The following is a 23,881-nucleotide window of genomic DNA, read 5'->3' as shown; positions in this document are numbered from 1 at the left end:
TTTTGCATATTCTGGCTGTGTTTTCAATGCCACCCACCGGGAGGCACGATGCGGAAGATGCACGGCTGGCGCTGCTTGCCCACTCGGTTGGAAGCCCAACAGAGGAGCGAGCCGTACTCCAGTTCCCTGTCGGCCACGGCACGAGCCAGCGCCCTGGTGCCGTTCACTGCCAGGCTGTTGATGCGGCCCACGCGTCTCGTGGTGTTGGCGAGCCACTCGAAATGGAGCTCGTCGCTTGGGTTGGCGCGCACCTCGCAGGCTATGCGCAGCTCCGGCGATGACGCATACTCTTCCCTCTGACCTTCCGCACACTCAGGTGCGTCTGTTCATGGCGAGGGAAAGAAAAAAATGATAATAAGCAAGAAGTAATGGAGGTCGATTTGCGCAGCTGAGCCAAATGAGAATTAGGTGCCCGAGCACTGTCAGTCCATTGGTTTGCAATGCTGACCTTGGTTTTACATTGTTTATCGCGGTTATGATTTCTCAATCTTGATAGTGCTACATAGTCAAAATGGCATATCAATTGTGTGTTGCGTCTGTTTGCATGACATGGATGACGCACTGTAGAACAAGACCCAATGTTTATTGCAATTCTCTGCGTGCCTCAGTCGCGGCTCCCGTTCTGCTGAAAATTCGACATCGTCGTCGATGGGTTTGCGAGGTGCACAATCAGGTGGCCCACTTGCCACCTTAGCCATGTGACCTCCTGACGTCATCACAACCTGCCCACCGCGGCAGGTGACAAACACCCGTTAACTGCAAGCAACCTTATCCTCTGGAGTAACGAGATGCGAATTACACATGGCAACTTATAAGAATATGTACAGGCCTGGGCAGGCCATTAATGGCCATTAATGCTGAAGGCAGTGATAATTACGACGCATTGAGGATCACCTTCCTTGGCTACTTTTGAACCACTGTTAATTTTGGCATTTCTTTGTTATGATAACCATTTTTCTTCTCGACTGAAAATTATCTGATAATAGGCAATAGTCATGTTCACATACTCGCTGTGAAATGAATTTCTGCACTCGACTGGATTGTCGACTTGGAACAAAGAATTGCATTCGAGCGCATACCCTTACTGTGAAGGTCAGGAACACAGCTTACACTGGACGGAGAGTCGCAGCTGGTTGCTGAAGCTCTCGCCGAATCGATTGGAGGCGAGGCACTCGTAAAGGCCGGACTGCGCTCTGGTTACGTTAACGAGGTGCAGCACTTCGTTTCGCCACTCAAGCAGTTGGCCATCGCGCCTCCACCAGACGGCGTTGACGACTGGGTTGGCGCTCCAGTCGCACCGCAGCGTGGCATTGTCTCCTTCACGAGGACGCTGCTCGGAAGCCGTCAGAGACAACTGCGGAGGATCTGCAGGTGTCATGAAACAGGCGCCACGGAGGACTATTCATTACAGCCCTAAACTGTAAGTTCCGATCAAGCCGTTCCCACCTTTGTCTCCCTCTCCTTGTGTTCTGCCTGTCCTTTCATTCCCACTTGCCGCATTTCAGGTACATCAGGTTTCAATGGCAGATGCCGCGGCTAGCAACATCTTTATCTTGTGTTTGTAATTTTTATTAATAAATGGCCACTAACAACAACTTCAAGCCGAAATATGAAAACACCTGCCTAATGAGATTTCGTTACACATGAAACCTCTTGTGCCCGTCCTCAGTTAAATACCGAATATCTGCTGCCTTGGCTTTACAGCGTGAAAACTGATTAATTACTATATTATATCCTTCCCAGAATTTTGTTTCTAGGTCTTTGGTAGTGTCGTAAACGCGAAAAAGTGCTTGGTTGCTTTCAGTTGATCCTACCGAGAGAGTTTTGTGCCAGAGAACCATGGAAAGAATGTGTTGCATTTTCCAAAACACTCACTGGATGTATCTGCCAGAGGATAAATAAATTGTGGGAAAGCGCAAACGATGGCGGAAGCAACTCACAGTGGACCTCTAGAACAAGGAAGTCGCTGATCTCGCTGCCAGGCAGGCTGGGGTTGTCGGCGCGGCAAGTCAGCTGGGCACCGTGGTCCTCTGCGCGCACCACGAAGCTGACGGCGCTCAGCGTCGATCCGGGTTCGCGGGACAGGAAGCGATCGTGCTGCAGCCTGTGGCCACCCTTGAACCACGCAACCTGGGCCATTGGCCGAGCACCCTTGGCCAGGCAGCGAGCTTCCGCCATCTCTCCTGCTACCAGGGTGGCGCCTTCAGCCGACGAATGGGAAAGCGCCGGCAACGAAACCTTCACCTCGGTAGGCTTCACTGCACCCATGACAGAGATTTAAACGTCAGCTTGCGTTGAACGGTGCCTCTCTGTGCGATGTCTTTGTGTCGATTGATGGAACTAAAAGGTGACTCAAAAAATGTAAGCGCATGTCGCAAAATGTGAGCTAGTTGGTGCAGCATTTTCTAACAAAAGGTAAAAAGAGCGCTAAATTTAACACAAACCAAACAGAAAGACGGACAGGACAGCGCCCGTATATCCTGTCTTTCTGTGTGGTTTGTGTTAAATTTAGCGCTGTTTTTACTTCTTGTTAGGCAATTTACCAAGAAAGGCAGTGCTTAAGCAATAAAACATAAAACCAAAACAAAACAATGCTTCAGTCTCTCGATTTTAGCTCTTAAATCTTTATTTCGGGTTTACTATAGGCGACGGCAAAAAAAAAAACCATAAAATATCTGAACTACTGATTGTTGAAAGTTCTACAAGTCTACTTTATTTTCCATTGGTAACATTTGGTTTGGTTTGGTTTATGGGGTTTAACGTCCCAAAGCGACTAAGGCTATGAGAGACGCCGTAGTGAAGGGATCCGGAAATTTCGACCACCTGGGGTTCTTTAACGTGCACTGACATCGCACAGTATTCGGGTAACATTTAGGTCAACAATTAGGCTCTGGCTGCACTGTCCTTTGTGAACAGAATCATCATCATCATTAACAACACAGCCTAATTAATCGTCATGCAGGACAAAGACTTCTTCCATATCTGTCTAATCCTCGCTGGTCTGAGCTAGCTATAGCCGCCTTATATCAGCAAGCTTCCTAACGTTGTAAAACAGCAAATCACTTCGAGCAATAACTTGGGAAGCGCAAAAAGTGTTAATAAAGGGCTAAAGATGTTTGTTACCCAGCTTTACTTAGAAAGTCATCTCGCCAAAAACAAAAAGAAAACAGCCGAACACAGCACGAAAAAAAGAGCAACAACCTCCGTCTGTTGCGGCTAGCGGGTCAACATGATTATTATTATGTAATATGCAATCCTCTTGTGTTAAGAAATGGTTTTGAATTTTAAAACAGCGAGGATGTCCTCATTTGCCGCAAGCGCACATCAATTCCGTCCTCCCTCGTAGTTCTATTCGCGCTGCGTCCACTTGTCTCTTATGTCATCCTAGATGAATGGTAAGTTTCTCAAGAGGCGCAGAGGCAACAATTCTACTCGCGCGTCTTCGCGACCACTCACGTGTGAGATCCAGTGTGAAGTGGGCCGCAAGTGCTTCTGTTACATTGTTGTTTGAAGCCCGGCACTGGAGTGCCACGAGAAGGTCTCTTCGCCGCAGTGGCCCTAGCTGCACTTCGTTGCGCACGACGCCTTGAGGCCACAGCACCGAGAAGGTGGAGTCCAACAACTCGCCATCCTTGAACCAGAGCACCTCAGGAGGAGGATCCCCTATAGTAGGAGTGGAAAACAAACGCCTTAAGTACTACATAAAAACTCTACACACACGACGGTCATTATTTTTGGGAGTTAGAAAGAATTACGTTACATACAGCGTGACATCGTGTATTCGAAAAGTAATGCCAACTATGCCGCCGACTGAAACCGCGTTGTACAAGGGAACTGAGACGAAGCCGAGGTTCTTGTAGGCGCTGACTTTCAACTTGAGGTTGACAAAAGAGTGCTTGCGAATATATACGGAACACAATATGAATGCAGAAAAAAAAATCAACGGTGATACCATCGCACAATAACCAGACATTCACCTACACATTCAATTGCATACAATCAAGAAATTAACTTCTTTTTGTTTTAGTTCCACCCAGGGGCTGCTCAAACAGTCATCAGTCAGGTTCATAAGTTTCCCAAAGCTGAAAAGTAAGTGGTTTTCTTGAATGTGCGCCTGTAGGCGTAATGGTTAAGGCGCGGCTATTGGGCGTCGATATCGGTTCTTACTTTTTGCTAATTCGTAATAAGGGAGTAATTACTCATTGACACCCACCCAAGCGCAGCCATGCGGCTACAAAGGAAAGCTATACAGCTTTCTCAGAAACTTCGCAATTAAAGAAAAATTCGTCCTGGTTCGCTAATTCATTTTGCTAATTCATTTTGTGGTCTGCGTGTATCTCGCACGCATTCTTTCATTCAACACCTATCGAAGTCGACGAGAATGTGCGCCTCGTCTACAGCTCCGTTCTCGTATGCTGCGGTGTTTCATGTCGACATGTTCAACCAAATAGGCCAATCGTCTAGTATAACTTTGGTGGAGAATGCTCTGAACGCACTGCGTGAGACACACACATAGAATTTCACCATTAGAAGGCTCCAAATGACAAGTCGATCAATAACATTTACTTCCGGGTATCAAAATATGCCCTCAACTCCACCTTCGAAGTAATCGTAACGATCAGTAACATCGTAAGTAGAGAAAAAATATATGAAAATAATTGGACGGAACCGACCGTTAAGTGCACAACTGCTGCTAGTCAACCCAGAGAAGTTTACCAACAGTTCTTGTTTTCTTTGTCTATTTTTATGGTAACAGCAAACGTTCTTAGCAGAATGTTATAAAACTACGTAATCGTTATAATCCTTGTAAACATTGTCTTCGCTCTCCCAGTGTAGTTTCATATGGTGCGTTACAAAATATTTTTCATTGGTACGTAACTGAAGCATATCCAGTATAACAAGTTTCCTTCTTCCCAGTATTCCTGACTCGCCTTCTGTCAGCGGTAGTCAGGTGAAACTTTAGGGTATATACATCTCATTAATCGATTCGAACTTAGCTGAAGTGAACATGCGCAGGTGAAAATATGTCACACTGAATATCTCGAAGCTCAAGTTACAAAATATTATGAGTGGGCCCTGCTTAAAATTAACAAACCTACACAGAGACTTCTCAATTATAGAAGAACCAACGCGGTTCTTTAATTTTTACGTTCATTTCTTCACGTGCAGTGAAAACATTCGTTAATGAATAAAGAACAAGAAAACTAAGATTAACAGTTTGCCACAAGGGAGGTCCTAGGTTCAGGGCTATGTAGAAAAGCTGTTGCGAGCTGGGGAAATCTGAGAAATACGCTGAGGGAGGTCGAGTAAACATAGGACCAGTTTTCACCTGTTTGCAACACGCGCAGTTTTTCCTGTAATCGAATATGCGATTATATTTAGAGCGGTAGCTCTACACTATGTAAAACTAATTGCAGTTATAGTCTGGATAAGACACTGCGATGACCTTCGCACTTAGGACCTTAAGTCAGATGCAGACGCATGCTTTCACTATAGCCGATGAGATGGTGCCCCAAATTGGCCCCAAATTGGCCCACATTGGCTCACCCCACCCCCGACATTTGACCTTTATTTATTTGAACCAAAATCAATGCCCAGGCTAACTTTACCGCACGCAACACAACGGTGACCACCAAATTTGGTCGAATCCTACATCCGAAACTTTTCCTTCATCATTTTGGACCACAATCGATGTCCAGACTAGTTTGCCGTGGTCAACACAAAGATGGCCTTCAAATTTGACCTTGGCCACTCCCAAAATCTGGCCCACCCTCAAAATTTTGATCTTCAACGATTAGGACAAAAATTGCTGTCAAGGCTGATTCGACCATGGCCAGCACAACGCTGGCCTTCAATTTCCACTTGTACGTGACCTTGATTAGACCTTAGTGGCATGGAAGATGGAAAACAATGGGCGGTTATCAATCTCCTATGACGTACTCATACGCACTCATAAGATAACCGCATCATGTGTTTCCGTATGTGGGAATATGAGAAAAAAGGATGGCTATCAATCTTGTGCAGACGTCAGCGATCGTATGATATACCGCGGGGTGGTCACGTGCTATCGTGTATAAAAAACACTGCCGAGCATCGACGCTCGTCAGCAAAACGCTAGGAGGCGAGCACGTCGTCTCCTGAGGTTCGGAATGCGGTTGAGGTTGCGGAATGCGCCGTAAACGTGCTGCAGAATCAGATCATCCGGCAGACAGCTCGTTGGAGAAGCACGGGTGGTGGAACGCAATGTGGGCGCAGCCGTTTACGTAAAAGAAGGCTTGCCAGCTAAAACCGTATAAGTGTTGTCTCCCGTACGGCATAGCAGGGTTGCCGTTGGTGGCTACTTTGCGCCAAATTGGCTACTTTTCGACCCCGTCTGGCGGTGAAAATTTCACGTTGGCTCCTTGGCTACTTTCTGGCTACTTTGAACTTCTATTTTGGCGCATTTACTAGTCATTTTTTTTTTTGCAATTGCATATACAATAGTAAGCAAGAACAAAGAAGAACAATTATTTCCAAGGACGTTGCGCGGCATCTGGAGAAAATAACGCTCATCTAGAGTACTTTCTCCGTTAGGATCATGCATCCGAAACCATGCGTTTAGGTGCAGCCGTGTGAACGGCATGACACCTTGAGAGGAACGAGCAGCACGGTACCAGTGAAATAGCACTTGTGTACCGCAAGGCGACAAATCTCCTGTTTTCGTGCCTTCGGCTTGCCGACACCGGCGTCTACCATGGGATAAGACGCAAGAGCAAAGCGCACGTTTCGAGAACAATGGAAAAAGGCCGAGCAAGAGGCCCCAAATTCTGTGTTCTTTATTTACTCCGTGTTTTTGTATTGATTCAAAATGGTATTATTTATTGTTCATTAATAAAAGTGGCTTATAATGATGGTTCTTTTCTACTTGGCTACAAATTTGGCGCCAAGATCAGGTGGCGTGGCTACTTTTGGCTACTTTTAGCTTCAGTTCTGGCTCTTTTTGAAAAATTCCCAACGGCAACCCTGCGGCACAGCGACGGAGAGTCTCGCTTGGTGCTGCTACCCAGCGACCTCGTAATCATGGTAGTCTACACAGCGCCCAACACGTCGGACGACAATGCTTTGAAGGTGGTGAAGCACAGTCAACCGAGGATCGATTACATTAAGTCATCGCTCATCCTGGTCGGGGACTTCAACTAGAATGCCAAGTGTGTCACCAATTTCACAAACGGATCAGAGAACTTAGTGTGCCGCTCATTTCGGATCCGGACGTTTCCACCATGCAATGGGGAATCGCAATAGATCTCGCCTTCGAACGAGTGCGCTCTGCAAAGATGACCACAGTAGAACTGCAAACCATAGCCAACTGCTTCACAGACCATGAAATAGTGTTTGCTAGAATAGGCCTAAATAGAGAAGAACAATGCATGACTGAATAAATGGTTAAAAACCTTCCAACCGAGTGCTTAATCCAATATGGAGCAAGATGTAGGAACCAGCAAATCATAGTAAATAAACCAAGCAAAATCATAGCGGAGCAAGAAAGAGCTGCCGCTCGAACATTGGTTTAACATAGTTAAACCATTGTTATTTTTCGCCACAGTGCTAATGCAATCACTGCTGCAGGATTTCCAAACATAAAAGGCATCTTGTCTTTCTGGTGGAAGCAGACCAGCGCACTCGTTCGTGAGGCAGTGCCCCCAACTTCAAGGTGGCGATACTCAAGAGCAAGATAGCACAAGATTACAAACAGCATGGCCGCGTTTGAGAAGAGATAGGAAATTCAGTCCTATTATGCAAGTGCGCGGAATGAAGTTGGTTTGGTAACGATTTTGAGCAGCGCCAAGCACCACAACAACGACGTCTTCGTTCGGTTCTTGTGCCGTCCTCGTCTTCGTCCCCATGTTCCTTGGCACTGCTCAGACCCTTATGATTGCTTCCCGTTCAGTTTTCTTTTATTGAAAGAAAGCATGACTTGCAGTAAATAATAAGTAATAAGGGGCAAGGGGATAAAGGAACTGCTGCAAGTAAGACGCTAACATAAGACACTCAACCGCCAGAGGCCACTACGTATCTCCTTGCACACTCTCACAAGCCTACAGCATTTGTCCACTATGCCCCGCAGGACTCGTCAAAGCGCTATCCTTATGAGGTATATGGTTACAGAAAATGAGCTGAGGAAAAGGAAATGAGTGCGGATACAAAAGATAAAGACAATACCAGACGCTCCGCCATGAAAAAAAAGCGAGAGCCAACACTACCGTCAGCACTTTAAGAATAGCTGTCGGTACGAGAGAAAAGAAGAAACGGCCAGTTATTTCACAATGGCTAGCAGGACGGGCCTTCAGCGACTGCCTGTACGCTTTTGCCGCGTTCGATCGACCGCAGTGCGGGACACACTAATTCGCTTCCCGGAAGAAACACAACCCACTTCGGAGGAATCCAGACGCCAGAACGCTGCAAACGCCTTCAGCCTTTGTTTTTTCCTCTAGACATTGCGGCCACGCTCCTAAGCGCTTAGAGAGCATAAAACGTTTTCGCCATCATGCAAAGTTATTGCACGATTCCTACAAAACCGAAAGAAAAAGGTTCCATTCTGAACTTTCAATCGTGGCAAAGAAAAGTTGTTGTTTTTTTCTGTTCTTGTCATGATTCTTATTTTCCTTTCTGCTTATCCAGCCGTTCCTTGTGGTGCTGCTAGCCGAAACGTATTACGCTTCGCTTTGAAAAGCGCTGTTTCAGCACCATCTTTAAAAGCACGAAGAAAGTGCAAAAGAGAAACTGGGAAAGCGAGCATATTTGGTTGCTGCATTTTCAAACTATGCACAACAGTTTCGTTACTGTGGTCTCCTGATTAAGAAGGATTTTTTCATAATGCTGAATAAAAAGAGGCATTTTGACCAGAAGCCCGCGAGCAAGAATTTATATGCCTACATCGTGATAGAGTTAAGGTTTGGGCTAGTTGGTGGCTCATGACGAACAAAAACAAAGACAGTGCCAAAGAGACAAGGAGAGTAGAAAACAGCACGCGGCACCGCAGTGTGTTGAGTTACTTGCCGTTTTTCATTTATCTCTTTCACTGTTTGTTCAGTCTCTTCGTTTACCATAATAGCATACTACTGCGAAGTACAAAGTAGTGCGCTCAATCAATAAACGCTGCAATGGGCTGTAATCAGCTCATAATTTGAGCGATGGCACAAGGCGGAGAGGCGGCATCATATTTAAGACATAGAGGTGGTTTCCTATGTTTTAAAGTGGGTATTTTAAAGTAGATATTTTTAAAGTGGCTTGCCCATGAAATGTGAAAATTTATTTTCTTTGAAAAGCAGATGCCTTAGGTTAACGAAATTGATTCAAAGTGAAGGTTAGCGCAGCAGCGGGCGGCAGAGTCCTCTGTGCAGATGAAGTTAACAAATTTGCGTAGATAGGCTGGGCGCAGCTGGTACAGGGTAGGGTCGATGGAAGATCAATAAAAGAGCCCTTTGCTTTTTCAGTGCACTGAGCTTAGATGATGAAAGCTATCCAGATTTCGCGTTCACATGTTTGCAGTAGGTTGTTCTATTCGCTGCACGACTGCTGTTCTTCTGGCACTTTGAGATTTTAGACAGAAGGAATTCTCTGTATTTGTCACTTAATTTCCAACACCAGAACACAAGGCATAAAGAGAAACTCAGCGTTTTGTTCTTTTGCGCACTTGTTGAGAAGGGTAAGTTCTGAGGATGGATATCGTATTTGTATGGTTGCATATGTGTAGTGGTCACATCTCAGCTAAGTCTTTGCATCACAGCTGTCTCCGGGCCATTTGCTCACTTTCCCGGTTTATATATGACTGCCAAGGAATTCTACTTTCCCACCACCTCCTTATTTAATTATTCATGAAAATATTCAGTGCGTGCAGAACCCTACGGCAATCGTTGCCAGCTATTCCAACTGAATAGAAAAAAATTCATCCAGGTTTCGACACCCCTACACTGTATCTTCGTCATTAGTGCGAAGAGTGCAATTGCCAGCACTTCTTGTCTAGAGTGCTTAGAGATGCTAGCACTGTCAGTGCATTAAAACTACAAACTTATCTAGTCAAGGGTTCGACGGCATACCGTCTGGTCAGGAATCATGGCTTGATGAGATTCACTGGCTCCCTATGGCTACGGGAGCGCTACGGGAGCTAAGGGAGCGCTAAGGGAGCGCTAAGGGAGCGCTAAGGGAGCGCTACGGCTCCCTTGTGAACAAGGGAGCCGTAGCGCTCCGGAAACGTCATTTTTGTTTTTGTTTGACCATGGTCAGTGACCAGTGAATCTCATCAATACAAACTTATCTACTCGGCCATCTCGAAATGACAATGCTCACCTCCTTCCACTTCGCACACGAGAAGCACTGTGGCGCCTTCATTGTAAGGCCCCAGGACGTCCACTTGCCGCTGGCCGTACTCGTCCAGAACGATGAGCTCCCGTGGAGGTACTGCGACGTGCAAAGACAGAGCAGCTACTGGGCATATAACTTTTCCTTTTTATACAGTGCTTACAAAAGCCTGGCCATTATGAAGCGCAGAAATCCGGACAAATGCTTCGAGTTTGCCCGGCTGCCACCATGTACCGAGTGGCACTGTAGATTCAGAATCACTATCGGGATTTCGAGTCTTCGGTTCATACCAATGATACTTCATGGCCGTGGTAAATATCCGGTGTGAAAGTAGAAAGTATTTGATAGGTGAGATTTTGCGGTGAAGATTAAGAATTGGTCGTTAAAATCACCATGTTAACGCAGAATTTTTCGGTACTAAGATTTGCTAAAAGCTACCAACTTAAAATGTCCCGATTTAGTTACACAGTGGTCGCTACAGGCACCCAAAAGATGGCGCTAGATTCTGATGCCTAGGATAGCAAGGCATGCAATATGCGCCGCAGATGAGAAACTTGTTACAGGGAAGTGGAAGAGGCAGCTGAAACAATCGGTTGCAATTCGCACTTTCTTACAGCTGCAGATGACGAAAAGCTTCTTCATATAACATTACTGGGCGTAAGGGCATAGACTAGAACCCGTATTTTGTGCCTTCGCCAGCCGTTCCACATTTCTTTCTGATGCTTTCGACGTCCTTAATATTCGCAACGAACTTTCTTAAACCTTCGTAATGCCTTCCGCTTCCCAAGTCGTCAATCAAGAAAGGGTGAAAATGGCTCTGCAATAGGGCAATATTTCAAAAAAAAAAAAAACGGGAGCTCTCAAGTTGGCCCTTTCCAATCCAAATGCTGACACAACCGCAAAGCCCATGTCTTTAAGCTATCAAAGAAAGACCGTGTGTTCGTCGAAAGAGAAATCCGTACTTCGAGATGTTATTGCTCCAGGTTTTCTGGCGTATAATACTAAACCTCTAGCCAGTCTTTGCACCCGTAAGTAGTTTAGTGCATTTCGTTTGAACATTTGGGGTGTGTGTCAAGTGCTTTCTAACTTGCGCAAGTTTTAGAAGCTACGTGCATTAGGCACTTCTGTTCACTTATCGCACATCACTCACCTATAACGCGCAGTGCAGACAGCGTGACTTCGGTGCGGGCCTGGCGGTAGTCCACACGGCAGCGGTACACACCTGCGTCCTCTGCTTCCACACGTGCCACTCGAAGCAGCGCCGGCTGGCGCCTGGCGTCGAAGCTAAGTCTTGCCGCCAGCTCTACTTCCTCCTCTCCAGGGAAGTGTCGCGCCCCCTTGAGGAGGCTGCCCCAACGCGCGTCCACAGTGTACACAGGAGTGGAAGAGTTGTCCTTATACCACAGTACGAGGCCCACAGTTCGCTCTTCGTCGCTGTCAGCAGCCACGTTGCATGGCAACCAGGCGTCGCCTCCGACAACAGCGGTGACTTCTAAGGAGACGTTGCTCCCTGCGGAATCAAAAAAGATTATTTTGCCCTGCCCTGTAAGCTATGCTTGACGGTGCACACTCTCTCAATTCTGTCACACTTAGGGCTTCCCACAACTCTATTTTTAAAGCCACTCCAGACATTTCGTTTTGTTCATGTTTTCTAGAAAAAAAAAAGATGCCATGAAACTGTAGTTCTTGCACTGGAAATGAAAAAGTTTTTAACTGTCTCCACATGAAGTTTGTCGATCATTAAGACAATGAGCATCACAAGAAACACAAAGGTATCGCGCAACGATCCGTCCGATGGACAGGCCTTGTTGAAGTTCTTCTGCTTCTTGAAACGTTTCTCTTATTGAAGCATTCTATTAAGCCTTGTTAAAATTTATGCCGGTGCCTGTCTTAACTAATGACCAGCCGCCGAGCAAGCACCACTGATATATACATATAACTACGCGGGAGATGTCGATACATAAATATACATAAAAATGAGCTTTAATGAGCAGTCTCTGCTTACTAAAGATATTTCTAGGCGCCACGGCCTACCACATATACGGACCGTACCGAGAGTTGGCTCAAGCACTCATTATTGAAAATGCGGCAGCTGTCTTAGACAAAGAAATTTATCAATGATTTTATTCAATACATCTCGGACCCTAGCTAACACGATATTTTTATTCATAGAATATCTCGCAGCTATAGGCTTAGCTAATATAGACAGGACATACAGCTTGAAGGAACAATCTCCTTCTCTTGTGGTGAACCACGACTAAAGCCTTCATATCAGGCACATATGCCTAATAAGTAGACTCTATATCTTTTATTGTTTCCTCCATCTTGAGTTTCATAACGCAATGCTCCTCCTGTTCCGCTTACATAAATAGGTATTGTGGAACACACATTTTAGAGAAGAATTTGTTTCTGAGCTTGTTGGTGCATGATGCAAAAGAACTACGGCCAGCAAATCAACGCCACGCAACCGCGCAGTTTTTCTCAAGCAACCAAGTACATACATAGCGCTGATGAGAGATAGGAGGGTAACAGGGGGGAGGTATGCAGTGAAAAGGCGGGCAGTCAGGAGTAATCACATCACGGGGTGAAATTGCAAAGATAAAAATACTATAACTCGGCAGTGTAAAATGCAGTGTTTGTGGTAATACAGAGCAGTAATATGCTAATCAACATTTTTTACCTTATTACTGCTGAGAATTGTGATCCGGCGGTTTTATCTATCCTTTTTATCATTTTGTAAATTTACCCTCTGCCATGACCAATTCTGATCGCCAACCATACGCACATACCTCCATCTCTGTTACGCTCCCCTCCTTGTGTTTCTTTTTGTGTGTGCGCTTGTTTGCTTGAATTAAATTCAGTTGTTAGTCAGCCTCGGGCACACGTGCTCTTCCCTATGTTTAGTGCATTTGTTGGCAGTAGTTCTTTTGGAAGACATTTTATGTTCTGAAAAAAATATACTATCTATTTCCTGGCTTATTCATTACCAATACTACGATCAAACAATTGGTCCACTACGGAAACCTATTCGACTTCTATGTACCATTCTGAACTTTCTATGAACCCAGCCCCAAAATCAGAACACATCTAAATCCTACAGGCAGAAGTAAAACAAATATTAGCGCGTGATTATTAAGCCGCAAATACAAAGCGTTTGCTGATTTCATCCAAAGATCTTCGGGCTAAGATAAGCTGCTTATTTGTATCAGGGGAAAGAATTTTTTTGTTAAGAATTCACGGATTGTCATTCTTTCACACGGAAACATGCACGGCTCATATAGTCTGTTGCGCACAAATATAGACTTGGTGACACTAAAGTGGGCGACTGAATCATAAAACTGTCGCCGAGGCACCGGCCCTACAACGAGCTGTCAGTTGGGTTGTCATATCATTTAAAGTATTCCTGTTTCTTTTCTCGCTGTCACAGAGCCACAAAGCCAAATTTCTTTTCTGCTTTGCCATATAGTCTTTTGCGAGTATTCATAGCGAGGACATTTTCAGCCGCATGAAGTTGTGTCCGTTCATGGTCACCAAACAAATAAAGGAGAACTTATGTCTCTTCAGATACCCCAATGTAGCTCTTTAAATATATAGCTAAGCTGAAGTTCTCTTTAGAGGGATGAAACATATTTACGGCAACCTTTAAGATGTGAAGCACAACTAAAATATACCGTATTTTAGCACTTAGATGGTTTTCGTTTGACGTGTTTAAAATTTTTCCCCTAAGCAGCTCTACATTAGGAGTAACGTAACGTAAAGAAAGCGCGGAAGCGATATGCGGTTGGTTTCTTAGTGCCAAAAGGGTATTATGCGCTCCTAAAATCATTAATCTCTATCCACTTTGTACTCTGCCAGAGAGTAAACAATTTTCAAAATTGATATCTCAACTTCATTTTTCTTTCACTAGAATGGCTGAACACAGTGCAGGGATCCCTTCTCTGAGACATATTCTGGCCAATCTAGGAAGTTCTAAGAGAATTATGGCCGGTCTGACGCATTTCGCTATAGAAAACCTCTGCAGCTTACTTCAGCCTATGCGCGTCTGGTACGAAAAACGAAATTTTTGCTCCTGGTTATGTGGTATGTAGCCTGAAGTGCTACTAGCTGTGTGTAATGTCGACATCGTAGCGCACTACTTAACTTTTTTTAAAGCTTCTCAATAAAGTGTACTTAAGTGGCTTTTATTGCGCTAGTTTTTCTTTCTGCAGGCATTGCATTACCAAACGCAGAAGCTATGAAAATTGTTATTTTAGAATGGTCCATTAATTGCTAAAAATAAAATATTATATTCGCGGTTTTTCCGGCAACATAGATACAATGTATGCATTTTTCTTCAGGTAGCAATACTTTCCACTGTTTGCAAATCCTACGTGTCCATTTTTTTCCCAACGCAGTACTATCGTCTTATATAAGCAGTAGAATTGCCTTAATAAAACTTGCATCATAAGTAAATTAAACATGCCTCAAAAACATACCACTGCAGAAAAAGTTGAATAAAACTGAAAGCAACGAACAAAAGGAGATTAAAAAGGGCATTTCATAGATGCTCTGAACCATCCATGTAGAAAGAGCATGGCGTACTGTGCTGTATAGCGCAGGATATGTGTCGGAAGAGTGTTTATTCATTAATTACTTACGACAAGAAGAATTGAGAATAGTGTGGAAAACAATATGTAGACAGATCACGTCGAAGTACATATTTTTTCCTATCGCGATGGCCCAACCAGAAACAACATTTTATCTTCATCTTTAAGCCAAAGAAGCCTAGAGAAGACCTCGCGGTATCATGCTCATTCCCACAATTAGAGGGAATAGGTATTTCATTAGCTGCTGATACCTCCCCGGAGCTAAGGTAACCGTATGTGTTCACTGTTTCTTTTCACATCTGAGCCCGACATTTCTGCTCTAGCTTAGATATAACCATGAAGCACACAAGTTAGGTTCTCGTGAAAACTAGGGAAACTTTGAACTAAGCAGAGCCTGAGCACATTTTATTTTCCATGTCAATTTACATTATTGTGAATGATACTGAGGCAAATGCAGAAAAAATTTCAGCCATTACTACTCGCAGGTTCTGCATTCGAACATGCATCGACCATTAAGAACAAAAAGAACTAAAAATATATTGTTAAACAATGCACATGATGTTCATAACCATCACTTAACATTAAAGCGATTGCTTATTGCTTGTGCAATCAAATGCCCGATTAGCGCTATAAAAATAGTAAATAGTGGCGTTATAATTACGCTTCGTAGTCTAGAGTATTGACATAAGCTACCCAGGTCAATCTTGCCTTTAAGGCATAAAATATGAGGGTGCACAAGGATATATCAGGAATGTTCATCTTGTGATCATGCCTAATTGTCGGTATGGTCAGTGGAAGCCTTTCCAGTTTTTATGCCGTGTTTTCTTCAATGCTGCAATTGGTGGTTACCGACGCTAATGAAACAACAACATGCTAGACTGCGCTGGCAACTCGCATTCTAATCATGCGGAAGCAGGTAATTAGTTTTCTGAACTTCCGGTTGTTTACTCGTCTGGCGGTGAAAGCAATGCGGCGCATCCAAGCAGAGGTACATGAAAAGTGCTTTTCAGAGCCACAGTGTCGTGTGGTCTGGACCGCACCTGGCTGTTATCAGGCGACACACAGCCGCGCAGCGCGGACGAGGTGTATAATGAATACGCGTCGCCACAGGAAGCAAAGAACGACGAGGGGAAAAGGTGGAGAGGGATGCGGAAGTGGTGACACATTGCACTAAACCATAACTGTAGCAGCAGAGCAATAGAGGTCATGCACGTGTAACTCAGACGTGCCCGGAGAAATACAAAACCTAACAACCCTTTGTGTGCAGATCATTACACGCCCTAACTATTAATATATCTGCAAGCAATGCGCTGCAAGTCTTAAAAAAGGAGGTTGACCGCTGCAGGCTGAAATGAGCACTGGCAGCCGTAAAAGCCCGCTTATTAGAGCTACCCATGAAGAAAACTACATTTGATGCCAGGCGCATTTGAAGCACGCAAGAAGAATCATATAGAGTCAAGCAAAAGTTAGACCAAGTGTGCTAGGCTTTCGTGCCTTCACTATAGAAAGAGGTCGTATTCTCGTGCAGGGTAGAAAATCTGGTGTCGTCAGTGAAATTCACAATGCCGTTTGGAGTACCGATTTTTCAACCGAGTGCTTTTTACACTATAGTCCATTTCAACCCACAGGGAAGCACCGCTGTCGTGCTATAGGAACAAGTGTTTAAAGTGCAAAGACACCATTGCTTCCACAGGTTCAATCTAATGGGCACCTCATCGCGCCATTGTTCAATTACTTTTACGATTTCGAAACAAGAAATTAATCCCGTACACAATAAAGGCTCCACGGTTGCAAATTTAGAACTCCAGTTTAGAGGCACTTGTACTCGCCGTCTTAATTAAAGTTAAATGACGTTCTGTTCTGTTAGCACATGTTATAAAGAAAGAAGACTCGCACTGCGTAGTAATATGAAAAGCTCTAAGGGCATCATTTCAGCAATGCTCGTCACAGCACAGCCTCATATATTCGCGTGTTCGGAGTTCCGCGGGTGAGTACAAGAACTACTAAAGAAAACAATCACTTCAACCAAACTTGAAATTGATTTAGTTTTTTCGGTACTATTGAAGCAGTATCAAAGCTTATGCTCTAGAAAAAATTACTAAGAAAAAAAATTAATGCACTTTTCGCGCCAGCTATTCAGGTGCTGCTCATTTTTAGTACGCAATGTTCCTACTTGCACTTTTTCCACTCATGCCCCAAAATTCTGGACAACCTCATTTTTCAACGGACAATGTCTATGAACGCCATTTTTCAAATACCCCAATATTAGATTTTAACAAGCAATATGTCCGCTGATCTCCCCTCGGCATGCTTGTAGTTTTTTTGCTGTTAACGTTTTCACTATTGTCAAAAACATTCCACTTTGGTTTTCTACTGCAGTCTACTGCACTATTCGATCCGAGCGAAGGACAAACTTAAAAAAGAGAAAGATTTTTCACCTCTTGGCCGATTGCGCAATTACGTTCGATATTTCCATAACCGTATCTTACAATATTGTGCACTTGCCACACAATGAAAATTGATGTCTAGGAATCCTGCACATGGTACACCTCATTCAAAATTGCTGGGTTCAGAAGGTATTAATGCACTTGTCAGCGAGCGCACATTCACAACTGAGGTCTATTGAGGTCACAACTGAGGTCACAACTGAGGTTTATTGAACACGGTTTCGTGCTGGCAGTGGCTAGAACACTAGCATCGTTCAGTGCATGTGCCTGTGACCACTATACACCCGATCGAAACAAGAGGTTTTGTGCACTTTTCTTCAGCGTACATGCGCTGTCAATACTTACCGATTCTGGGGCAATAATACATAATATAAGCTGAGATTTAAATCACGCACTTAGGCTGAAGTAAGCTGAGCTAAAAAATGGAAGCCTCTGAACACATTTCAGGAGACCACAGCGAGGTGTTTCTAACTCGTCTTTCTTTTTTAGGACTTCGTTGTTCACATGGTAGCTATTGTCACGTTCAGCAGGTCGTACAATTTGTGCGAGCTGGATGTTTTTTTTTTCTTGATCGATTAACTGCGAGTACGAGCTCAGATGGTTGGTTTTTATCCCTTTATACGGCCCTCCAAAAGTTCTAAACTTTCGCTCTTATTGACATTAAAAACAAGGATAGAAAAACTCCCAGTAAAAAAAAAAAGAAAAGACACGACGATGTTCGAAAAAGCTCTAGCACCGAGTGAGAAAATGTGTTGTAACAAAACTTTCAGTAAAGTACTCAGATATCTGATGCTCGCATGAAAAATTCAGTGCTGCGACTAGGTCATAGAGTTACATTCAGTTTACATGCCACACAGATATCTTCTGCTTATACAGATAAACGACCAGGAATTCTTATAAAAAAAGCAAAACCTTTTTACGCTTGTTTCATGTTTTCTTGAAAGAAAAAGCAGTGGTGCCCTTTTTTCTATTGTTTTTTTTTTCTGAAAAATTATACTTCATGTGCAAGGAATGTGCCTGTAGCCTATGCCGATGCAAACAATTTCCGTCTTAATTATGTTTCATTGTTCCGAGCTTTTCGTTGTAAGTTTTACGTTTTAATTTAATCCACTTCTGGAATCTATGTCCCATTTCCAGTAGTAAAATGCATAGTTATCACTGAGAAAGCTCTGTAGACGTTCCGGTAGCATGGAATGAGCGAGCGAGAGAAAGGGTGATATTTTAGTCTCAAGTTAGATAAGCGCTGGCCTCTAAAACAGAGATTAAATCAATCTAGATGTGCACAGCGGCTAAACTTGAAAGGAGGCCACACCTTAGACAGCGATCAGCATTTGCAATGCCAACGCCTACGCTTCTGACTAGCCGTGCGGACACTTCATGTTCTCTATAATGCGATGCGATTCCTAAACTTCAGGAACTGCGAGCGACCATAACAGCCTCCTTAGAAGGCATGTAGAGCTGACTCTTTAGTGTGTACAGAATGCAATGTGCTGCTGAACTCCCAGAGGAGCGGCGTACCATAATGGGTCACGTGCAGAGCAGAGGAGATGTATTCTTCTGGCTCAGGGGAGCGCGTATTCACCAGTCTTTGCTTGAATCACGCGAACACTTTAGACAAAAGCAAGATTTTTAGTTTAACTGGCCTCTGAAGAACAAAAAAAAAAAGATTAACACTAACGACTTTACCGCCAGCTGCATGCGATCACTACACGAAACGCCCACAACTACTGTTTTTTTTTTTCTTTTTAAAGTTGTCGTCTACGGGCCATGGCTGCTTACTCCTTTCAAAGCACCGCCATTTGAACCTCACACTCTGAGTGCAGAGGTCCTCGTGGTTCTCGAAGTTACCCAAGGAGGCCTTATTTTACGGGGAATGTTGGGCGCGCTAGCTGCTTGTTCTGAAGAATCTTAATTATTCAACGGCAGGAATTCGAATATTTTTCTAGAATAAAATTAAAGTTAGACACTGCAAATGCGCGTTCAGATGAATTTAAACTCCGTGCTTCGGCATAAGACTCTGCCCAGACGCGATAATTCGGCACCTGCATCGCCGTGGTCGAGCCCCCAGTAACTAGGTCTTTTTTTTTTTTCAACTATTCTTTCTTCTTGTAACATTTCTCGTAGAGTGCAGAACTGTAGAATAATACTCACAATGCCCCGTCTGGCATAAAGACTAACAAACTGCTAACAAGCAACAACGAGCAGAAAAATAACAGAAACGAATTGCTCTCCAAGGTGATAAACCTTGCCGGACCTTTTCAAGATAGGAATCGTATGCTGAGCAAACATTAACATACTGTTCATTAATCGGCAGCATCTATAAAGGGCACCACGCAGGAAAACACTCAGCGTTTAAATGACCCTTCTTTTTACCGGTTGTTGACTGCTGCTTTTTACATTAAATTGCAAGTTCTTTTCCGAACATTCAGAGTTTCTTTAGCAGTTAAAATTCATCTGCATGTACAAAGACTGGAGAGAACCGAGTAACCGCAAAAGCAGAGCAGACTTACCGAGTCAGGCCGCGTTCTCTGAAGCTTTATGCTAATTTGAAAGTGCGAGCGGCCATTCAATGTTTCTTAAACACCCGCCGTTATGCTAGGTGAAGTACACTTTCACTATCCCGAGAAAATTTCAACGCGCTGCTCCCGCAGATAGCAGCTCTTCTGAGGGAGAAGCATTAACCAGCAAGAACTGGCTTGGAAGCAGAAACAGCCTTTATTTCGAGAGCTTCCTTTCAGCCAGTCTCATCAAGCCGATGACTTCAACAACGACTCAGAGAGAACCAAGAAAAGACACAAACGATCGTAACTAAGCATAATTGGCCTAAACGGGCAGGTTTACTGGTTCACGCATTTCAAAAAATCTCGCTCACAAAAGCACAGGCTATAAGCAAAAAGGCAAGACAACAAATTCATTTGGCTAATCCCCCTTGGGACATCGTACACAACTAAACGGCTCTTTCAAAAATGAGAGACAAGAGAAGAAATCAAATTTGTCAAACACAAAGAACCGGCAGATATCTTACGTGCAGAACAGATGTCGGCTAGGCGTCTAAATGACGCTGCCACCTCTAGGCACTGCCTGTATCAAATAAATCAGTCCATCAAAACGCACACCGCCATAACGATGCGACTCTAGAAATAAGTCTGCAAGCGAAGTGAACACAGCAAGGCTTAATGGGCGTATTATCGAAACGTGCAGTCACGAAAAAACAGTCATGGGAGAAGACAAATAGAGTCAGTAAAACGGGGTTGCATATGTGCTTCGCGCCGAAGTGAATGCATTATCAAACATTCCTATCCCTCATTTTATGCTGAGGCAGAAAGACCGAGCTTTCATTTCCGTGGTCAATTGACGAATGGATGCAGAAAAAATGAAAACATCAAAATAAAGCACCATGTATTCAAGAATAATTGCATCTCATAAAGCACGCCAGAAAAAAACAGCAGATATAAACTGTGAAGGGGGCGTTTTTTCCTCGCGTTGTTCTACAGTTTGGCGAGCGCAGTATACACTGCTCCGGGCTGGAACCGCGCAGTTCCGAAAAAAGGCTGTCCTCACAACTCCAAAATCAGCATTATAAATGTGATGCTGCGCACAGCCATTAATCATGCAAAGGCGCTTCGGCTTCTTGGAACCATTCAAAATTTCATGTCTAAGCTTCATTATTTTTTTTTATGCGGCAAGAATAGAAATGGGCGGCGAAAGAGTAGGTCTGGCGAAGAATGGACTGTCCATAACAGCTGGAGAATCCACAAGAGCTGTGTATATTCTGTCGCAAGAATGAGAGGGACCTGATAAACCGACAAAAATCTTTTTGAACCACCGTCACAGTGCAAAACTGACAATGCTGTTTGCGAATACTTACGAGCCGAAAAAAACGCATCAGAAAGGAATTGCATCACTGAACGCGTCAAGCGTATGAAGGGAATAAACATTTGTAGTGTTTCTTGCATAGAATATATCTTTGCGGATAGATTTCTTGGATAAAATATATGTTTGCAGATAAAGAAAAGGACAATATAAACAACTTTTTTCCTTGATACGCTGTCATCAGCTGCCCTTTTTTCCCGCATAGCGCTTCATGAACACTCATCAAATAGTCTTCGATTAAACAGTCAGTAAATGCAAAGACTGCCTCTAAGTTTCTAGCTTACCTGCTCAATATTTTTCATTGAAAAAAAGCAGTACATATATTTGCTCTTCATACTCTCTTACTTTATTCAAAGCTGCCGTTTGCGTTGTTTCATGCAAGCGCAAGTAAATGGCAAGAATACTCCTCGTCTTAAATGTAATTTACTACCGGCGATGAAAGAATGCTCTTTGAGACGCTTAAACTAGAGCGCCCGTTCTACTGCCAGCCGTCTAGACGTCTAGCCATCACCAACCATTAAAAGCGTACTAACTCATTCGGGCAGCGGATGGAATACTGGGAAATCTTGTGATCTTCCCAAAGGCGACCGACAAATGATGCACTTCTCTCCACGATGGGCTTTCTTCTGAGTGCCCACCCGAGCGTGAGCCACCTTATTAAATATGAGTGACGCATGAGCAGAGAATCAGACTAAGAAAACAAATGCTTTGTGCTCAACAAAATTAAACTACATAAAAGCGCTAAACTGTGAGATTTATTATGTTATCAGGAGCAATGAGAACAAAAATTCTGAGGTCTTCGATTGCAAGATAATATATTCTTGTGATCTCTTTTTTCTCCGTTGCGATCGGTAGTTAGCAGCGCACTAAAACAAATTCAGTTTCTTTTCAACAAAACACTATCTTCGCTTCCGGAGCTGTCGTGAAGCATATTAATTATTTCTCGCTCGTCCACAAAGTTTTCCTTTTTCATTCGCTCCGAAACAAATTACTAAATCTATTGAAAAATTATCCAGGACGGGACAACAGACATACGCCCAGTCATATTAAGATAACCATGTTATGCACTTATATTAAAATATTTTCCTTTGGTTACGCACTTCTTTCTCCCGGGCAACGCAATGTACAGGCACAGCGAACACAACGAAATCCGGCGATAGTCAGCGAAATCGAAAGCAATAAAAAAATGAAGAAACAAGAGAAAAATAACTAATCCCCGATGAAACAGAAAACAGAAAAATAATCTTAGCCTCGTTGCGAAGACGTCCGTCCCTTTTCGGAGCCATCGCCTGATTTCGGACGATTTACATCTCTTCTTCGTATTTTTGGTGCCTGAGAGAAGGAAGATGCTGCCTGGTCAGCTTTTACAGGGTTCTCATTGAGATCCGCTTTATGAGCGTATTCAGGCAAAAACATTCTTGAGGTGTGTCGCACTTTTGTACAGTCGGTACTGATTAGCTACTATAACCGGCTCTCTATTACAAAACTTAGCACAACACGTGACCAATCTCTTCATCTTCTTCACCTTTCAACTATTTGTAGGCATTTTTTCGCGAGCTTTATCTGAAATGTTAACCACTCTGAAGGAAGTACGGAAATACAAGAGGCGTAAACGTATTTCAGCGAATGGACTAGCTAATGTTTCTAAGGCTCTACCAGCGTCATATGTTATGGGATCTCTAGTGCGCGAGCGGCCTCATCGTTTCCGTCTCCCGCTCAAGTATGTTGTGAAAAAAATGTTCACGTGACCATCTGCTGACGTATGAGAATATTATACAGGTCAGCCTGGAAGCGAGCACTTTCAAGAATGATTTCTGTAAAACTATTTGACCCGAGAGCAAAATGTGCTGTGCAGCTTTCACTTTAGTTTTTCATCCAGGAGTAGAGTGAAAGTACTGGTACTTTCATTGCAACTCATTTAGACTTACAGTGAGCCGTATGTGCCAAGATTTTTCATGTAACACCCAAACACGTCTTTCGGGACATTCAATGGATCTGCGCGAAACATGAACATTCCCGCTGCATATATTACGGCGCGGTGAGTAGATCCAAGTTCCTGGTCCACACTGGGGTTTACACTTTAAACACGAATACGCCTATATGGGATTATAAATGGAGTAAGCTGCCATCTATAGTGCACTCCCTTTTGTACAAGGGAGGAATAGTGTTCTGATATATTTGTGCACCAGGGTTTCATCAGTACCGAGCGTGTGGTGATTCGATTTCGCCTGATCTCTTTAGCTGGAGGTAGTTTCTAAGCAACCTCTTGAGAGGTAGAGAAAAGAATGCGGAGTAAACAAGTGGGATGCCGAGATTAATCAGCCTGCTTTATAAATTACTGCCTCGAAGATACAGCAGTGTGCAGATACAGCACTCTGCGTTCTGTGGAAATGAAGAACAGATAATGTTTTTTAAATGTATTTTATCATCGAGCACGGCGCTCCAGGCGTGGATATAAAACAGCTTCTCGTGCACAGAACAGAATAATATACGGGTAGTTTATGCCGGCAGCTTGCATTTACGAAGAAACTGCGAATCACCACAGGAAAACAAATTTAATCATAAGGTTCCACGTGTTCAAGCCGTAGATTTCATCCCCTAATATTTATTGTAATCTGGCAGAGCTCACAGCCAATT

General features: G+C 43.7%; 1 pseudogene across 1 annotated transcript in view; it reads right to left on the bottom strand.

Annotated features, from left to right (window-relative positions):
- Nucleotides 1-23,881, bottom strand: part of LOC149340206 (neural cell adhesion molecule 2-like) — a 50,875-nt pseudogene that overhangs the window by 15,264 nt on the left and 11,730 nt on the right. The window contains exons 2-7 of the transcript XR_016283839.1: nucleotides 11,489-11,848; nucleotides 10,327-10,437; nucleotides 3,457-3,663; nucleotides 1,941-2,258; nucleotides 1,111-1,365; nucleotides 38-322 (exon numbers count right to left, since the gene is read on the bottom strand). The product of XR_016283839.1 is annotated as a neural cell adhesion molecule 2-like (transcript). The remainder of the gene's footprint in view (nucleotides 1-37; nucleotides 323-1,110; nucleotides 1,366-1,940; nucleotides 2,259-3,456; nucleotides 3,664-10,326; nucleotides 10,438-11,488; nucleotides 11,849-23,881) is intronic.

Source organism: Amblyomma mixtum, chromosome 6 (assembly GCF_055824585.1).
Source record: "Amblyomma mixtum isolate Tamu chromosome 6, ASM5582458v1, whole genome shotgun sequence".
Lineage (NCBI taxonomy): Eukaryota > Metazoa > Arthropoda > Arachnida > Ixodida > Ixodidae > Amblyomma > Amblyomma mixtum.
This window is presented reverse-complemented; position numbering and strand designations above follow the sequence as displayed.